Source organism: Sminthopsis crassicaudata, chromosome 3 (assembly GCF_048593235.1).
Source record: "Sminthopsis crassicaudata isolate SCR6 chromosome 3, ASM4859323v1, whole genome shotgun sequence".
Taxonomy (NCBI): Eukaryota; Metazoa; Chordata; class Mammalia; order Dasyuromorphia; family Dasyuridae; genus Sminthopsis; species Sminthopsis crassicaudata.
The window spans coordinates 322,295,745-322,315,477 of NC_133619.1; the positions used below are offsets into that span (position 1 = coordinate 322,295,745).

Sequence of the window (19,733 nt, forward strand, 5' to 3'; positions counted from 1 at the left end):
TAGAAAGTCAGTTCAGATAAGAAGAGATGCTCTATCTAGCTTGGCAGTCAGTCTCTAGCAATGCAAAGAAAGGGAGAGACAATGAGATTTTGATTTGTTGGGATGAAGGCCATGAAATTGAAGACCACCCTTTCAAATACATGTGAATATGAAATTTATCTTTACAGATGGCATAGGACATGAACTATTTATCAAGTGTCTTTGATTTCACTTTGGTCAAATGTAAATCATAAATTGTAAGATATTTAATATAATTTTTAAAAATTGCATGAAAATATGAAATATATCAGTTGGACCATTGAAGCAATCATTGTTCCCTAAAAAATGAAACCTGGATCTCCAGATAAAAAATGATATAGAAAATATTATTGGGTTGGTAGGTGGGGTATTAAATTAGTCATAAGCAAAAACAAATAAACAAAAACTTTAAGAATATACAAACATATTAATATCTGACAAAGGTGACAAAGAATGGGAATTTGGAAGATTGTCCATAAATTGAAAAATGGATGAACAAGTTGTGGTATATAAATAGAGCTCTCATCAGTAGAATAACTAATCAGGATCACCTTATAAAGAAGTGAAGGACTTAGAATTCTAAGTGAGACTTTTTTTTCTTGCATGTGGACAATATGAATATTTGTCTTTATTAGCTATACATGTTGGTAGTGGGTTTTGCTTTTTTTGTGTTTTTAATAAGAGGATGGGTTGGGTTGACTGAGAAGGGATAACTTTGGTAATTACAACAAATACTTTTTCTTTAAAGAAGAAATATAACTTAAAAACTCAGTTGTATTTGCATATAGATTAGTTTGATAAATCAAGGTTTCCTAACCAAACTTAAATTTGGGTTGCTATGGCACTGGACGAAATTATTATGAACTTCAACCCATATGAAAGGCTTTTTGAACATTATTGTCTAGGAATAAGGTGAAATCTGGGGATGTGAGAACAGGTTTTCCTTTTGTGGGAAGCTAAGATTTTGTCTTTATTATCATGAAAGTCGAGACATAAATATGTCCATGAAAGAAGTTCATGGAAGAATAAAAAATATTACAGGGTTGACAAAAGATCAAAAACAAAGGGGAAATAAAAATATGCTGATCATGCTTCCTCATCAATGGAATAAGAGTACATGTTGTTTCATGTGATCAGAGTTTAAGAAGTTACTATAAGTACTTTATTTTCTGACATGTTATAGATAGTAATGGAATTCCAGAAACCATGATCACCGTTCCTAAGGCTCAGTGCTGCTCTCTTCCCAACCTCTTCTGCTCATTGCTTAGGTTTTATAAGTGTTTATTCCCTTCCCTTATACTAGACTAGTCATGATAATCTCATGTGAAATATAATGCGCATATCTAACACAGAGAACCAGATATGTTATTTTTCATTGTATAATACCATAAACCCTCTACTACAATCTCACTCATTACTCTTTGAGATTACTACATTTTCTCATTCTATATCAATGGAATGTAAGCTACCAAACTGGCCAGACTTCAAGGATGAGATTCAATGATAGATTCTGGATCTATTCTTCAAGGTTTGGTTAAGCTTCTCAAAGAGTCTCAAAAACTTTTTGGTTGGCAATCAAGAAATGAATATTTGGGCTACAGCAGCTCATGAAAAACTTTCAAGTAAATCATGAAGGGGTTGTGATCTATATTGATCAAATAGTGTACTCAGCCAATAAAATCATGAATATTTTAAAAATATGAATACTGCAGTGGCTAAGATTTCAATGGTAGTCTACTCTTTTTCTTCACTATCCATACATATTAAAGTCCCAATTTATGGGTCAACCAGTGGCTCCTATCTAGTCTATACTTCTAAAAATGTAGCTTAGGGCTTAGCCTACTGGTTTATGTTAAAGCTCATTTGTAGAAACTGAGTCATTAAAAAAATTTCAGTTAGAATCTTCTTAAATTGGCAATGAGGGGGGTCAGCTTTATTTTTCAATGGAAGGTTTTTAAAATTTAAAATAAATTGTTTTATTGTTTTAACTTTTATTTAATTCAATAAGAATACTTTTGAAAATTAACTTTATCATCTCAAGCCAGGAAATAAGCTTTTCTCTAACTCAACTGGGTCCTATCTGCCAAATGCAAATTAGACAGTTTCTGCACACGGGTCTTAACATAAACACAACTTGGCTGAGTTCTAAGCCATATTTGGGAAACATTAGGATAGATAATCATTTGGAGGAATTGGATTAGACAGCATGACTACTCTTGCACTATGGCAGAGATTAGTCTACATTACCTGGAAGTCTATTATATCTATTTCTTTCAGTGAATTCTTTGCTAATAATGAAGTAACATTCATTAGTGGAGCTTTATAAATGTATATGATGGTATCTGAACATTTCAGTCTAACTCTATATCAGTGAAAAAACTGAAGTACAGAAAAGTTAAATAACCTGCCAAAAGTCACATAGCTAGCAAATATCTGAAGAAGGATTCAAACTCAAATATCCCTGACTTTGAGTTTATCATTCTACCCATTAGCCTGATTCCCTCATTTTTAAAAAATAGAACATAAGAACTGAAGGACAAGTTACGTGATTTGCTCAAGGCCACTCATCTAGTTTGTGACCAATCAGAACTAAATTCTAAGTCTCCTGATTCTGGGTCCAGTGGTCTATTTCACCATTTTTGTTGTTGTTGTTGTTGTTGAGTCTTATCTAATTTTTCATGGACCCATTTAAAGTTTTCATGGAACAGACACCATAATGTTTTATCTTTTTTTCTTATAGCTTATATTACAGATGAGGAAACTGAGACAAATAGGTATAGTGACTTGCCCAGGGTGACACAGGTAGTATCAAAACCAAACTTGAACTTAGGAAGATGAGTCTTCCTGATTCCAGGCCTGGCACTCTATCCACTATGCCATCAACCTATCTGTTAGGTTCTTACTAAGTGCTAATGAGATAATGAGATATTAGGTTCTTATTAAGTGCTAAGTCGGTACTTGACAATTCTCTAGTTCTGGCCATGACTGGGAGTTTTACTTGTGAATTCCTGGGGAAGAGCTTGCATGCTTAGGAGGATCAAGTTCCTTGGTTGAAGTAATTTTTCTCCAGAAGCCTTTGCATTATCCCACGCCCATTCTCTGGGAGGATAAAAGAGGGAAGTCACTACTCTGGACCAGAGTTAACAGCAACTGTCTGGAGACAACGGCTCTCTACTGGAAGAAGAATCTGTCCCAGAGATTTGAGTTGACACAGCAGATCTCCTCCCAGAGAGCGATTGGCAGCTTCTGGAGACAACAGCACATTACACTATCCTTAAATGTATAGGGCATTTTTGCTTTGTTTAGACTTAGGGTCACTAATGCATCCACAGAAAATGACATGGCATGATTTTTTTGGGGTGTCATATTCAAGGGAGAAGTCAGAGTTTGAGTTTTACAATGCAGAAAAGAAGAAACAAATACCACAAGACCATGTTAGCTCTTTGGACTTCAATAATCTTTAAAAAGAAAATTATGAAAAAAAAACCCATTAAATTAAATTTATTTTTGAGCCAATTTTTTGGAAAGTAAAAAAAACAATTGTTATATTCAAGTCAATCCTCAGTGGTTTAGTGAGATAAGCATTTGCATTAAGGAAGTTGATTTCCTCTGAAACTGGATGGACCCTGTGATCCCTCATTGAAGCCACTTCTTTTTGTGGCAGTATGTGTCATTCTAATAGTATGTTGGTTATCTCTACTTAGTATTATATCATTGCTAGACATGAAAGATGAGATATAACACAAATCAATGAATTTTCTGGACATATAACAAGAATCATCACTTCCACAATTATTTTTTAATCTTGTTAGATTACCTGCTAGATAATATAGATATAATTTTCTTGTGAAAATTTTTTTTTTTTTTCTAACTGGACCTATGATTTCATAGATTTTCTCTGATGTTTCTATTCTGAGTTTGCATGAACATTAAATGATTTGCTCAGTCACCCGACTTATGTTAGAGAAAATATTTGAATCCAACTGTTTGAGACTCTGACAACTCTCTATGTATTAACATTAATATACTACCTTTTTCTTTGATAGTCCATGAGAACAATATTATCATTAAATATCATAATAAAATGGATATTGTTGAGATTCCATTTTCTAGGATAATTCTTATTTTAAAATGAAGTTTTAAATCATATGAATACAGAAGAATAAATATGGAGATAACCCATTATTGGGGTGCCAGCAGCAAAATAAAGGTAGTTAAGCTTTCAGTGGCAGTCATTCTTCTTCATTCTCCATACATAGTAAGGTCCATTTGAGGAATACAACCAATTTATGGCAATCAGTGACTCATGTCTCATCCACACTTTTAAAAATGTAGCTCAGAGTTCAGTCCATTAGTTTATATTAAAGCCCATGTGTAGAAATTAAGTCCTCATGTATGTATTATGAAGGAAAAATACACATGCACATACATGCATGGGCACATCCATAGGCAAGCACAATTTCTGTTTTCCTCAGTCTTTATTTACCTACTGGTTTGTATATTAAAAAGAAAAAGAATCTAGGCTAATAAAGTAGTGTATCTTAGTCATGGGGGAGGTAGGTGACACAGTGAATGGAATGCTAAGTCTAGAGTGAAGAAGACTCATTTTCATGAGTTCAAATATGGCCTTAGACGTTTATTGGTTGTGTGATCCTGGGCAAGCTTCCTAACTCTGTTTGTCTCAATTTTCTTATATGTAAAATTAATTGAAAAAAGAAGTAGTAAAATGCTCCACTATCTTTGCCAAGAAAATTCCCATATTCCCACAAAGAGACAAATACGACTGAAAAATGACTAAATGACAATTCAATTAACTTATTCTTATTTATTTATTTTTTCTGAGGCAATTGGGGTTAAGTAACTTGCCCAAGGTCACACAGCTAGGAAGTATTAAGTGTCTGAGACCAGATTTGAACTCAGGTTCTCCTGATTTCAGGGCTGGTGCTCAATCTATTGCACCACCTAGCTGTCCCAACTAATTTATTTTTAGAGGAAAAAACTGAAGCTCACAAAAATAAAGTGGTTTGCCCTGTATCACAATGGTCAATGGCAAAGGCAGGCTTAAAACCCAAGGCTCCTGACTCAAAAGCGCATTCGTACTTTCCACTGCACCACAGTGCATATATAACCACATATATGTGGTTATGTATTTCATATTATTTTGGCTTTCTACAACACTGATTGTCAGAAATTAACATCAAAAGGACTTTCAATAGCCAACTGAAGTCAACCTCAATAAGATCATGTTATAATTCAGTTACAGAGAATATATAGGCAAATTCCTTTCTTGGGAAAACTACTTTAAATTATTGGGGAGAAGTAATTTCAAAGAACAGGACATGGAAATGCAGAATATATAAAAAGAAAACAGGAATCTTGATAGATAACAGCTAATAGACAAAGCAGAAGTGATTCTAATAAAGAGCGATCTGATTGGTAAGGGAACTGAGTAATATTTCTGTCAGAAAAAAACATATCAGGATTCATTTGTTATCAGTCTAGACAGCAGCAGCAGCATGCTAATGCATGATTAAATGAAATAAGTCCTAGTTTTCTTCTAAGTGGTTAGTCCCTTTCCTAGAAACTATGATTAAAATGATGGTCACAGACTCTAAGCATCTAAGATTTTATGAAGGCCTCTCAGCAGCCAACTAGTCCAAAGTTTACCTAAGTAAGAATCTCTTTTACTGTGTACCTGGTCTGTCTTTGCCTGAGTAAAATAGAGCAAAACCCCCAGAATTTGCTCCCAAATATACTTAAATTGTAAATAAGGGAACAATGGATTGCCTAGATACGCTTGTATTCTCCATCTTGCATCACAAATGAAGACTTGAACTTTGAGCTCACTAAGAACAAGCCCAAATGCTGCATTTCCTGAAGTAGATTGTAATGTTTTGATTCTTTTTTTTTTTTTTTTTTCCTGAGGCTGGGGTTGTGACTTGCCCAGGGTCACACAGCTGGGAAGTGTTAAGTGTCTGAGAGCAGATTTGAACTCGGGTCCTCCTGAATTCAGGGCTGGTGCTCTATCCAATTCGCCCCCCTAATGTTTTGATTCTTAACTTATTTCGAGAAAAGTTTGAAATCAGAGGATTTGTAATTTCAATTTTCCCTTAGAGAAGATGACATGTTTATTTCATAATTCCGATCCCATCATCATAGTAACCTGCCTTCCTTTTCTGAACAGAATATTCTCATTTGGCCAAAATAAATGTTAATTTAATCTTTAGGACCTTTCTTTAGGGTTGAATGTTTTCCAAAGATTGGTTTTGTACTGCCATCTTGTGGAAAAACTGAGAAATAGCTTCACTAAATCCCAAGCAAATTAATTGAATTCTTCCACAGGGTGGCGATGGAGGCAAAGATAGAGCATCACTTATTAGGTCAATCACTGTCAGAAAGGGAGGAAAAAAAAAAAAAAACAAATTTAATACACACCAAAAATTTCCTTGGGACCAATAGAAAATGCTGTTCTTACCATGATAGAAGGAAGTCTTTCAAATCTTAACAACTAAAGAAAATGTTCTCTTTATTCCAAGACAAGGAAAATAGTCAGGAGTAATACTGAAGCAGCAATTTCTCTCAGAAACCTTAGTGAAAGTCCCCAGAGAAGATCTGCTGGATATCAATTGCTGTGATCAGGAAAATCACTGCCATATCCCCCAGATCTATAGTTTGACAGTCTTACTATAGGTCCTAAATTTTCTTCTTTCCTGACCAGATTCACAGACTTTGTCCTATTCATTTTACCCACTTATTTTAGAAAGATCTAAGATGAGAAAAGGGAAATACCTTCTAATTCCTTTTCATCATTTTTCAGATCAGGAAACTGAGGTCCAGGCAAATTATGTACTTTAAAGTAGGTCATCCAGGAAGCAATCATGAAAAGCAAGATTTAAATCCATTTACTCTGACTTTGGGACTGCTGTTTCCCTTGGGCAATATTTTAAGTCCACAATGGGTTAGGAGGCTTTTAAACTGCTATCCTATAAAGGACCATACTGATTCTAGTAGGATAAGGGAATTTTACTATGAGTTTTGAAACACTGAGTTTTGAAGAACACACATTGATTCATAATGCCACATATATTGAGAGTTTGGCTTTCAGGACAGGCACTAAGAAAATTTGGGAAATAGGGTAAAGATGCCATTCCCCTATCTGTATTTTCCATGATTTCATTCAAAGAACCTAATAAGCTTGGGCATTTCAGGATAGGGAAGATACAATCCTTTCAACACACCAAAGATACTATTACATAGGGAACTCCAACTTTTGCTTAAAGGCTTGATCTATGTTGTTAGTTATGATAAAGAATCAAAGTAGTGTTCTGAGACAATTAAACCAATATGTTTTAAATTCAAAGGCCATTCCTCTTCATTGATACTTTGTTAGATTCAATTAAATTTACTATTTACAATCATAGAAATTCCTATTTAGAATCATAGAAATAGAACCAGAAAAGATAATAGAGGTAATTTCATTCAACCTCTTAATTTTTCAGATGAAGAAACTGAGTCACAAAAGTGAAGTGTCTGAGCTAAGGAAACACAAGTAATAAAGAGCAAAGTCGTGGTTTCATTTAGGTCCTATGTCTCTTAAACCCTTCACTCTTTTTATTCTGCCACACTGTAATTTCTGGCATATGGTGCCAAAAGCTACATTAAGTTTCCTCAGTACAAAGATGAGAAACAACAGGCTATACCCTTTTAAGAAACCTTTTGCCATTTACATGGCATATAATATCCACAGTAGAGATTTGTCTCTTTAACTTGTGTGAGGTCAATAAATATGTATTACGTGTTTACTATATGCCAGACAGTCATGTAGGCACTAGGATTACAAATACAATCTAAAAGATAGTCCTTGCCATTTAGTAACTTACTTTCTAATGGGAGAAGACATCACATAATAGGAAGATGAAAAGGAGGGAGGGAGAAAAAGGGTACCTATGCAAGTGTATGGTAGAGAAAGTGAAAAATTAAGACTACAGCTAAGAAAGAAATGAAAAAATTCCTGGACCATGTTTCCTCCTTAAAATTGAGGTTCTTAGATGAACCAGCTAACTAGAAGAAGAGGCCACAGAACAAAATATATATCCTTTCAAAATGGAAAGTTAGGTGAACTTGCAAGTTGAAGAGGTTTCTGTGGCACACTACATAAAAATCATACTTTTTAAAGTGTATTCTTTTCCAGTAAAAGCAGTTAGATGGCTCAGTGGACAGAGCACTGAGGTTAGAATCAGAATGACTTATCTTTCTGATTTCAAATCTAGCCTCAGACATTTACTAGCTGTGTGACTTGGGCAAGTCAATTAACTCTGTGTGCCTCAGTTTCCTCATCTGTAAAATGAACTGGAGAAGGAAAAAGTAAACCACTCTAGTATCCTTGCCAAGAAGGCTATGAAGAGTCAGATGCAACTTAAATGACACAATAAGAATAATGTGCTGGTAAGAGTTGTCACAACAATAACTTCCTGATTAGGAACATTTATCTAAAATAACTTGTTCTGTTTTTTTTTTGTTGTTGTTGTTGTTGTTTTTTGTTTTTTTGAGGCTGGGGTTAAGTGACTTGCCTAGGGTCACACAGCTAGGGTCACACAGTCTGAGATCACATTTGAACTCAGGTCCTCCTGAATTCAAGGCTGGTGTTTTCTCCACTACGCCACCTAGCTGCCCCTTTTTTATTTTTTTTGTTTTTTTTTTTTTTCTCTTCTCTTGCACCTCTTTCCCCTGGTCCATCTAGGACATTGTTTAGACTCAAGCTCAAATCTAGGCTGTCCACTTTTCCATTTGATTTCTAACTGGTAAAGAAAATGGAAGGGCCAACAATTTTCATGGAGCAGAGATTTTTCCACTGCCTTTCAAATGTTTACTGAAATCCTTTTCCAGCCAATTTTAGAGTTTTGGGATTTGTGTCATTTGGCTAACTGACTTAATTTTAAGATGCTTACATAGGCATAAATGCTATGCTTTTTCACTTTTCCACAATCCTTGGTTAAAGTAGTATCTTTAAAAGAAAAGAAATAGCTTATTTTCTATTTGGGAGTTGTCTGTATCTACCTCTAGGCCTAATTACCCATGGTTTGACATGAGATTTTTGTTTTTTTCTCCTTTGTGAACCAAGTTTAATTCTTTATATAAATGTTTAACATATTATTTTGAAAAGCTTTTATTTTCTATTATTGAGATAACTATATTTGGTACAAAAGTCATAGCAGCATAGCTCTCCAGCACTTTTTCTAATGTCAGAGCAGTACAGAATCTGAAGACAGGAATACTTGTATTCAAATAAGGAAACATATACTAACTGTGTGACTCTGAAGAAATCTTTTAAATCTGTTTGCCTCAGTTTCCTAATCTGTAAAATAATAATAATATTAATAATAATAATAAGAAGAAGAAGAACTACCTCTTAGGGATATTTTGAGTATCAAATGAAATTGTATTTGTAAATCTTGGCATATGTGTTAGCTCTGATGATTATGGTACTGACCTCAAAATTAATACTGCATTGTCACTTTGTTTAGTCTAGCAACTATTACTCCTTTTTAGTTCCTCAGTATTAGGTTTCAAGATGTAATTCTCCGAGCACATCTCTATGTACATAGCATTCATACATCAAAACAAAAATTTCACAGGTATAATGTAATAGATACAATTGGCTTATATATAAAAATATACCAAGCAGACTGGCCAAAGGGGCAATAACAGATTTAAGGGGGAAATAATAATAATTTAATAACTTAAGGGGGAAATAATAATAATTTAATAATTTAAGGGGGAAATAATAATTGTAAATTACTTATCCAAATAATTTATGTAAAATAGATAAGAAGGAAGTCCAATGAACTAATACTGGGTTTTGAAAATGTCACACAAAATGACTTTCTATAAGGAGGTAGATGCTTCTGTTTGGGGTATTCTCTTTAAAAGAGTTTTTTTTCCGTCTAGGAAATCAAGACTGTTGCACTTTTACTTTCAAGCTGGATGTCAATCAAGAAAGATGGAAAAAGGAAAAAAAAATGTTGACAACCAAAATATTACAAAAAATCATACACAGAAATAGAAAATGTGTATTTGCTATTGTCTCTCCCTCTGGTATGATGGGATTAAATTTGAGCACACACCCATTTGCAAGTAGGAAGTTATGTTTTTAGGTTGTTGACTCTTTTTGCCAGGGTTTCCAAAGATGAAATCTGTATTAGCTATTTTCATGATGGCTTAAGAAGGAAGTATATTTTTAATTCTATTTTTAGTATCACATTTTGAAAATTATTAATTTTCTTCTGCCAGATTTCTACACTTAGGCTTTAGGGATTAGCATTTTCTATTTTTAATTATTATTGTTCTTCCCCCTCTTTTTTGCCAAAGAAAGCTTTATGCCTTCTATTTTTATTATAGCTGCTGCGTTTCTTCCATGTACATTTCACTCTACATTCATGCTAATCATACTTCCAATGTTATGTTTTCCCAGAGATCATGGACTTTATATTGTGTCTCCGCAGTATCCTAAAAAACTCATACTATGAGGAGAGTTAAAGATTTATTCTTATAAGAACAGCTCACTAATAGGAAAATGACATTTTATGAACTGTTTCAGATATTCAAAGGATATAGCAGACAGTCTAAGGAAAGCTGAAAAGACCTATCATACAGGTTAGAACCATACCTTGAGATTCAAAATGTGAGCTTCAGTACATGAGTTGGCTGAATCCTGAGTGTGTCTATATTTGTGTGTGTGTGTGTGTGTGTGTGTGTGTGTGTGTGTGTGTGTATATATATTAACATAAGGAAACCGAGATCAAGAGGTGTTGTGCCAGTGATTTGCTCCAGTTTATACTAGCAAATCACTGAAGCAGGTTTAAATGCAGTCTTTTTGAACTCCAACTCCAATACTGAAACTAATATGCTACCAGCTATTTCAAATAGTTCCACTTCCATGTTGCCAGTTGTCCATTTCTATCTAAACATCTTATCAACATCACTAACTGAATCTATTCTGAACTCATTTTATTTTCCCCTAAACTACAGTCCTTCATTACTTTCTCATTTCTTTTGATTAGCATGTATATAATATATTATTAATATCTTTGATGCTTTTTGCCATTTTCAAAAACTACTACTATCTTTTTATATTGGAATTGAAGAATTACTGAGTTTCTAACTTAAGAAATTTGATCATTGACTAAGAATTCAGAGATGAGAAATGTTTACCTGAAGGCAATCAATAACTTCCTCTTCCTCAACTCAATATCCTTTTCTTAGTTATCATCTTCCCTAATATTTCTGTAGCATTTTACACTACTGACCTTGAAATATTCTCTTCTGTTATTTTATATGGCAGACCACTACTCCTATTCTCTCTATCCAAATGATCTAATCCCATCAACACTTATTGAGCACAAGTTGTAAGAAAAACACCATCTTAGGCACTGGGGATATAATGAAATTTGAAAAGTCCTTTTTTTTCCTCAGAAGTTGCCATTCCTCCCTTGTCTCCATAGTCAATTCTGTCTTTTTCAGTGAATTCCCATCCTCCTTCCATTCTCTAAGTGCCAATATCCCTTTGTCTCATCCCTAGGCCTTCTTCCCCTATATTCTTTTATTTGGTGAATTTATCCAGTCCCATGGCTTCAAAGAATCAACTTTGTAGGATTTCAAGATTTTTGTGTTTGGTTTTGATAGCAATGACTACCATTTATATAGTACTTTAAAGTTTTCAAAGTACTTTATATACATTATTGCATTCATTTGTTACAAAGAATCCTGCAAAGGAGGTCCAATTGTCATCAGTTTAACATAAGGAAACCGAGATCAAGAAGTGTTGTGCCAGTGATTTGCTCCAGATTATACTAGCAAATCACTGAAGCAGGTTTAAATGCAGTTCTTTTGAACTCCAACTCCAATACTGAAACTAATATGCTACCAGCTATTTCATATAGTTCCACTTCCATGTTGCCAATTGTCTGTTTCTATCTAAACATCTTATCAACATCACAAAGAGAATCTATTCTAAACTCATTTTATTTTCCCCTAAACTACAGTCCTTCATGACTTTCTCATTTCTTTTGATTAGCATTGTTGCCATAGACATCTATGCTCATATTCTCAGAGTAACCTTTGATATCTTCTTTTCTTTTGATTTTTATGTCTGACCCTTAACAAACTTCTATCAATTCTACCTCTGAAAATGCATTTCACATCTGTCCCCTCCTTTCTATCCTCACTGCCACCTCAATTTTTGCTAATTACTTCTCATTTGAACCATTGCAATAATCTTGCAACTGGTATCCTCATCTTTAATCTTAATTTTACAACTCATTGAAAATGATAATGAATTAATTTTTCTTTAGCATGATTAACCAAAGTAGTCCTTTTCTAAAACAATCCTCTCAAATAAACAACATCTTAGTTGTACTCCTATCAATTAATAGTCCAGATTCATTAATCTAAGATTCACATTTAAGTGCTAGGGAGATATTGGTATTGAATAGACACTGAGAGATTTGAGCCCAACTTATTATTTCAGCTTTATCTTCCCATGCCTGATACATTCTAGTCAAATTGAATTCTTGACTGCTCTGGACGCTTTAAAATGTAACATCCTAATGAAGTCCTTACAGAAGCAATTGGGAGCAATGGAAATATCACTGATTCTGGGGAAATAGGGTTTAAGTTCACATCTCTCCAGTGATTATTACTTGTATTACACTGAACAAAAAAAAAACTGAATCTCCTCCAGATAAAGTTTTCACATCTATAAAATGAAATGATTGAACTAGATGGCTTTTGAGTTTTCTTATGGTTTCAATGATTCTATCTAAGCAAGGAACTATGTAATAATAATAATTGTAATAGTAATAAGAACAACCTTAATGAAGTTAATAGCAAGAAGGAATACAAGTATATGAAATCAGATTATTATGGATCTTATACTAGCATCAGTTTTGAAGATCAATGGGAAAAACAAGTAGCCAAGCATTTATTACATGGCTACTGAGTACAGGTTCTAGTATACAGAGAACAAAAACATCTTTCCTCTTCACAAGATGACATCCTACTGGACTTAAGTTTTTGGCACTATATTTGTAATAAGCTATGAGAAGATAAAACTCATTGGAAAATACTCTAACGTTGGGAAAGATTGAAGACAAAAGGAAAAGGGAATGGCAGAAGATGAGATAGAAAGATAATGTCATAGAAATAATGAATATGAATTTGGATAAACTTCAAGAAGTAGTAGAGGATAGAAAGACTTGACATGCCATGTTCCACAGAGCCATTAGAAGTCAGATGAAACTGAACAGTATCACATGATAAAAAAATAGTTAAAAAGTCAATAAACTGGAAAAAAATCAGAAAGACAGTTTGGCATTATTTCCAGGGGCATTCATCCTAGAGTCCACTGTTGTTTTAAAGTATCTTGATAACTATTTTAATATAATTAGTTTCCTTTAAATCTATGTATTTTATTTTGGGCATTTGGAAACATTATTGCTATTGAAGATCAGATTGCTAAAGCGATTCATGACATACTCAAAAAGATTAATCACTCCTGGGTTAGAACAGCTATCAGGTTCCATGGCTGATCACTTTTTTGTTTGTTGATCTAAGTTCACGCAAACCCTGTGAAAGCCTAGGTAAGAAGTGAAGGAAGTAATTTCTAGTAAGTCAAACACTTCTAATGCAATAAAATGGCAGTGTAATAAAAATGCATATCAAATGGATTAAACTGTTTAACTCCTGGAAGTAACCTATGGTTTATTACTTGTTTTAGCATAATACAGTATTTTATGACCCAGCTTTAGACACCAAGCTCTGGACTTGATCACACAATATAGTTTGTTATAGACAGGGTTATCTCACTAAGCACTTTAAATACACATACCAAGAGTTTCATGAAGTCTGCTATACTAGATAATCTTACCCTAAATTCCAAAGTTTGCTTATTCAGTCTGAAAGGTTTAGCTTTTAATAATCAAATAATACAAACGCTGAAACACACATGAAGAGTGAAATCTCCTTCATGGGGTTTTACTCTGCTTATCCACAAAAAATACATCTATTAGGAAAAATCAGATTTTTGATGAAAAATGACATTATATATAATTAAAGGATGCACATCTGGATGCATCAGACAGTTAGATGGCATGGTGGATAGAGTTTCAGACCAGGAATTAGAAAGACTCATCTTCCTGAGTTTAAATACAGTCTCAGATATATACTAGCTGTGTGACTGTGGGAAAGTCACTTTACCTTGTTTGCTTCAGTTTCCTCAACTATAAAATGATCTGGAGAAGAAAAAAGGCAAACCACTGCAGTATCTTTGCTCAGAAAGCTTGTGTCATACACAACTAAATGATTGAAGGACAACAAACATCAGAACATAATATCACATACAAATATTTCAGAAGTTTTTTGTTCATTAGTATTTGAAATCTTAGTCCTCCTTTACATCGTTGAACTCAAATACAAATGAAGTCATTTATTGAACTTTGTCTAAAAAACATTATATATTTTCATATTTAAATATGTATGATATGTTGCATCTCCCACCCTCTCTTTGTCTCTCTGTTTCTGATCTCTCTGCCTTTCTCTTTCTTTCTATCTCTGTTTCTCAGATGAGAAAATGGAGGCCCCAAAATATAGATTAATAGATTTGCCAAGGATGACACCTTGGGCCACCTCTTGGTACAACAGGGCCACTTGGTTCCAAGTCCATTGTTGTTCTGATTGTGATATGATGATTTAGCACATACAGGCATGCTTTGAATGCTATCTAAAACTTTTAAAATTATTATTAGAAGTATTGATTTCCTATGGACCCCAAGGCAGCATAATATCCTTAATTGATCAAGATTTTCTTCTTAACATGATGGTCCCTGCAAGTACAAAATTAATATCACATGGCTATAGTCTAAAACTGCATGCTTATTCCAGAAGTTGAGAGGGAGGGAGGGAGAGATACCTAGTCCTAAGCATTCCTCAGATAATAACAAGTTAGCTGATTTATTATATGAGGGACTTATCTGTATAATCTTGACTAATAATCTTGATTTGGCTCTGGGCAAGATTAAAAAAAAAGCTAGGAAAATACATTTTTCCCCTTAATGGTTATAGAATTACACAATTTTCAGTAGTCTGGCTTTAAATAAAGGATAAATATTGGAGGGAAGAGGAGTGCAATTTTTAAAATTTAAGAAACTTGTAAATAAAATAGCATATTTAACAATAAACTCCACAAGCCTAATAAAATTAATTTTCATTGTCAAAAATCAAAACGACCCCAAGTATAAGTTGGCCCATAATTATAGTTTCATATCCCCAAATGAGGGTTCTTTTTATATTCCTAATAATCAGAAACTACAGAAGAAGGCAAACTAGAAAATCATAGCATTCTAAAAGTCAAATAGGAGTGCAAGTGGAGAGTACATCTAAGTAAATGAGAGATAACTCAAGGACCTGGGCTATATCTGGAAAATGGGTATGTCAGGAGAAAGGAGACAATTTTGGGGAGGTGAAGGGTACAGGAGATAGCGCTTGAGAGTGACCAATTAGATAAACTTACCTGTGCCCTGGACCTCCCAGGTAAATTTTATAAACTTTAGAGGGAAAAACAATCTTAGAGGCCATCTAGAACAACATCTTTATATTACAGATGAGGATGTTGTGGACTGTTACACTTTAATGATTTATCCTGAAGTGCAGAGATAGTTCTGTGGTTACCTGGCAGAATCTGCACCTGAAGGCAATTCCTCCTGGCCTCATATCCAGCATTCTTTCCATCCTTACTACAAATAAATCACCCATGTTACTCTCATAAAGTGGAGAACAAAAAGAAGTGAATGCTGCCCTTAAACTCATTAAATTCTAATTAATGCAAAATGTATAATTCCACAGAAAGAGCACCTATTTAAATACCTAAGCAGTTTTCAAACATATAGGAAAACTACTGACCAAAGTGTTGTGAATTTTTTGGCATAAGGCCCAATAGAAAGCAAAAACAGGATCAAAAACCATTCAGCTCCCAAGAAGGACCCTTATGTATTGCTGTAAGCACTGTTCATCTGGTAGAAAGAATGTTCTTTTACAATATTGGGTCTTAAGGATTTGAGAGATGGGGAGCTGAAGCTGACTATCCCACTGTGAAGAATAGGGAGTGAATTGTAATGATTAGCATGATATTAGTAAAGCAATTGATAGATTGTATCATCACTCCTTTGTGTTAAAGATGCATGTGTATGTATAAATGTGGAAATGCTTTCTTTTACAATCAAGATGGTGATAAGCCAAACAGTGTTGTGAGCTATGTGGGGTGCTTGCTTCCCCAGTGTCCAATTAGGAAGTGTAAAAGACTTTTAAGATATTTCCTCCCCTACTGATGTGTGGTGGATATAAACAGGCTATTCTCAACAGATACTTGGTGAGTGGTCTGCATATACCCACCATGCACCTGAGTACATTTGAACACCTTAAATTGGAATTCCAAGCTCATTATATCTTGCTGTGTCCTGATGTTATAGGTGTGTTTCCTCACAGCAGGGCACAAGGGAAGGATCGAATGTGGAACTGCTATGGTCCTTTTTTTCTTTTCTTGTAAGTGCTTCTTTATCTTAATAACTATAAATGTCCTGTAATGACAAAAGAACATCCTAATGCTATGGAGACCATGTTAAGACAAATGGATACTATGGCTAATTTCTGTCCCCTTTAAAAGTGGGTGTTTCTTCCAGATGTGTTAGTTTTAACATTCACATTTAATCTCTAGTTTCCAGCCAATGAAGTCCCATAGGAAAGACATGTTTCATAAAATCTTTTTCTCTGGTATCTTTCCAAAGACACATTTTTGGTAGGGAAACCTAGGTGATAAATTTCTAGTGAGCAGCTGTTCTATTAGGAATAAGGAAGCCAAACCTACAAGCCAATCTGCCAGTTTGATAGGAGAGGTTAGAAAGGGTAAAGCATGATAATAAGGACTGGCAAGAGCTTCAAAGTATTGTGACTTCTGAATTTTGAATGAGAAGATCTGGGTTCAAGACCTGCTTTTACCTCTTAGGAACTGTGTGACCTTTATTTTTAAAGGCCTTAGTTTTTTAATTCCTAATTTGTAAAATGAAGAATTTTAACTGACTTATCTCAAAGGTCTCTTTTAATTGGACACAGATTACTTGGAGACTACTCTGTTATAAGTGTATAATTTCATGGGGTATGAGAAAAGGGAACATGGATAGAGGAAATATTAAGACCAAAAGGGTATTGAGTGTATTTACCCTGTTGTTATGGCATAACCAGAAATTCTGGGGTACCTAAGAAACACCACAAAATATACCAGAGCAGGTAGCATTAATATTACTCTCAAATCAACATTTAGAATCAAATTCACTTGGGACATGGAAAGGTACATAAAGGAGGCAGGGATACACCAGGGTGAAACTCACCAGAGATGAACTCACAGAGACTCATCTGTAGGGAAAGAATTATACATCTGATAGCTTATTCCTTTAACTATTGTTGTTAGCTCAGTTGTTTCTTTTTATTAAAGGAGAATAGAATTGTCAGCACTAATTAAATTTTATAAGCCCTAATTATTTATATATTTATTTAAATTATATTTTATTATAAAATTACATTTTATATTTTAAACAATAGTATGTTTTACACCCACACACATACACACACACACATACACACACACACACACACACACACACACACACACAAATTTATATAAGCTCTGATCTCTCTACCCTAGTTATTGCTCTGGCTGTGAAGCCAGGGTTACTCTGGTAAACACATACACTGATCACTCAGAAGGATTAGTTTTAACTTTCTTAAAAGAATTGCTTTGCATCTTTGAATGAAAGAGGTACATTCTGTTTTTTTTTTTCCCCAGGGCTCTATGACTATGAAAAGAGAAGAAGAAACTGGCTTATCTAACTTTGTCCAGTAATGTCAATGGGAATGGTGACTAACTATCATTCTTAGAGAGAATATTGATACTAACTTCCTCAGTGGAGTATATTTAAATGTTTGAAAAACATGAACAGCTTTATATGTCTACTCAATTCCTTGGTTTTCTCACCTTTTTTAGAGAAGGATGCCATCCTTTGCTTCTACAAATATAATTTCTTTCTTTTTAGGCTGCTCTAATTCATGCTAATTAAAATGATGAGGCAGTCAATTACTGAAACTTAATTCCCAAATGTAAATGTTTCTGTGAAAGTTATTTTCCCCCCTCAAAGAACAGAACTATTTCCATGTTATTAAAATTCAGTAGAAACTTAATTTAAATATAAAATAACATAATATATATGTATACACATGTATGTGTATTTGTATGTATATTCACCTTAAAAATCCTTGCAAATACTAGAAGTTTAAATAGTGAAGCTATGAACTAAAGCAGGGTGATTACTGAGAACTGACCACTATAGAAAGAAGGAGAATGAGATTTCAGAAACACTGGGACAAGCTCCCTGGCCCCAAATTATCTTCTTCTCCATCTGTGGATAGATTCCTGAACCTCCACTGTCAGAGTTTCATCCATTTGGTTTTAAAGCTTTGATTCCTGTTAAAATCCCAATCCCCGGGAGAGGTAATACTTTAAAGCTTCTGTCAGTCATTTGTACATGAAGAACAAGATGACATTGGGTGGCCTGAGGGTAGAGAGAAGGAAAGGGAGAGGGAGGAGAGAAGGGCACAGAACTGGAAAGACAAACTTCATCTACTTCATAATTTTGCCCAAGGCCTAAACTGAATTCAGGATCTCTATACTAGTTAAAATACAAAAAGGGAAGTACAAAAACTGTACTCATTTTATAGCACTTGTATGATTGCAGTGGAAATCCTTAAATATTAGGTGGGATGATTGAGTGACGTAGGAAAGCTTACTACAGGGAATTTTTGATTATTCTCATGTGGATTAACCAAACTGCCACCTATTCTGCTATGACAGAAAATGAGAGTTTTGTGTAATTTAGAACAGAGAAGTGATAATTTTAAACTAAAATTTTGATTCATCAATACTTTCTTATATTTGCATAGTACTTTACATTTTATAAATAATTTCTTCTTATTTTATTCGATTGTTACAGAATAGGACTGGGCCTGGTTATACCTATCTGATGAGTTTTTCTATAGATGCCTCTTTTATGAATGTATTCTAAGAAAAATATAGGTTAAAGAAAATGAAACTCAAAGACTGTAACTTGTTCAAAGTCACACACCTTCCAAGTAGCAGTGTCAAGACCAAAATGTAAAAAAGAGAGGGAGAGATAGAGACAGGGAGAAAAAAAAGCTAATATCTATTCTACTGTGCTGCCATATGTAAATGTATACTTAGATATGCTGCCTATATACATAGAAATATCTATTTACACATAGTAATATGAGTATTTATAATAACTAACATTTATATAATACTTTAAGGTTTGCAAAGTGCTTTACATATATTATCTCATTTGAACTTCACAAGAATTCTATGAAATAGGTCCTATTCATATTTTACTGCAAGAAACTGTATATATATGTGTGTGTGTGTGTGTGTGTGTGTGTGCACATACATTCATAGTTTACATATATACTCATGGGTGCATATATAGGCATATACACATACCTATGTACATATATTTCTATATTTACATTAATGCACATATATACCCACATACATATGTAATATGCACATAATATGCATCAGTCAATGAACTTTTTCAAGCATC

General features: G+C 34.0%; 1 protein-coding gene across 4 annotated transcripts in view; it reads right to left on the bottom strand.

Annotated features, from left to right (window-relative positions):
• LSAMP (limbic system associated membrane protein) overlaps positions 1–19,733 on the bottom strand; it is a 776,712-nt gene that overhangs the window by 15,252 nt on the left and 741,727 nt on the right. The window lies entirely within an intron of this gene.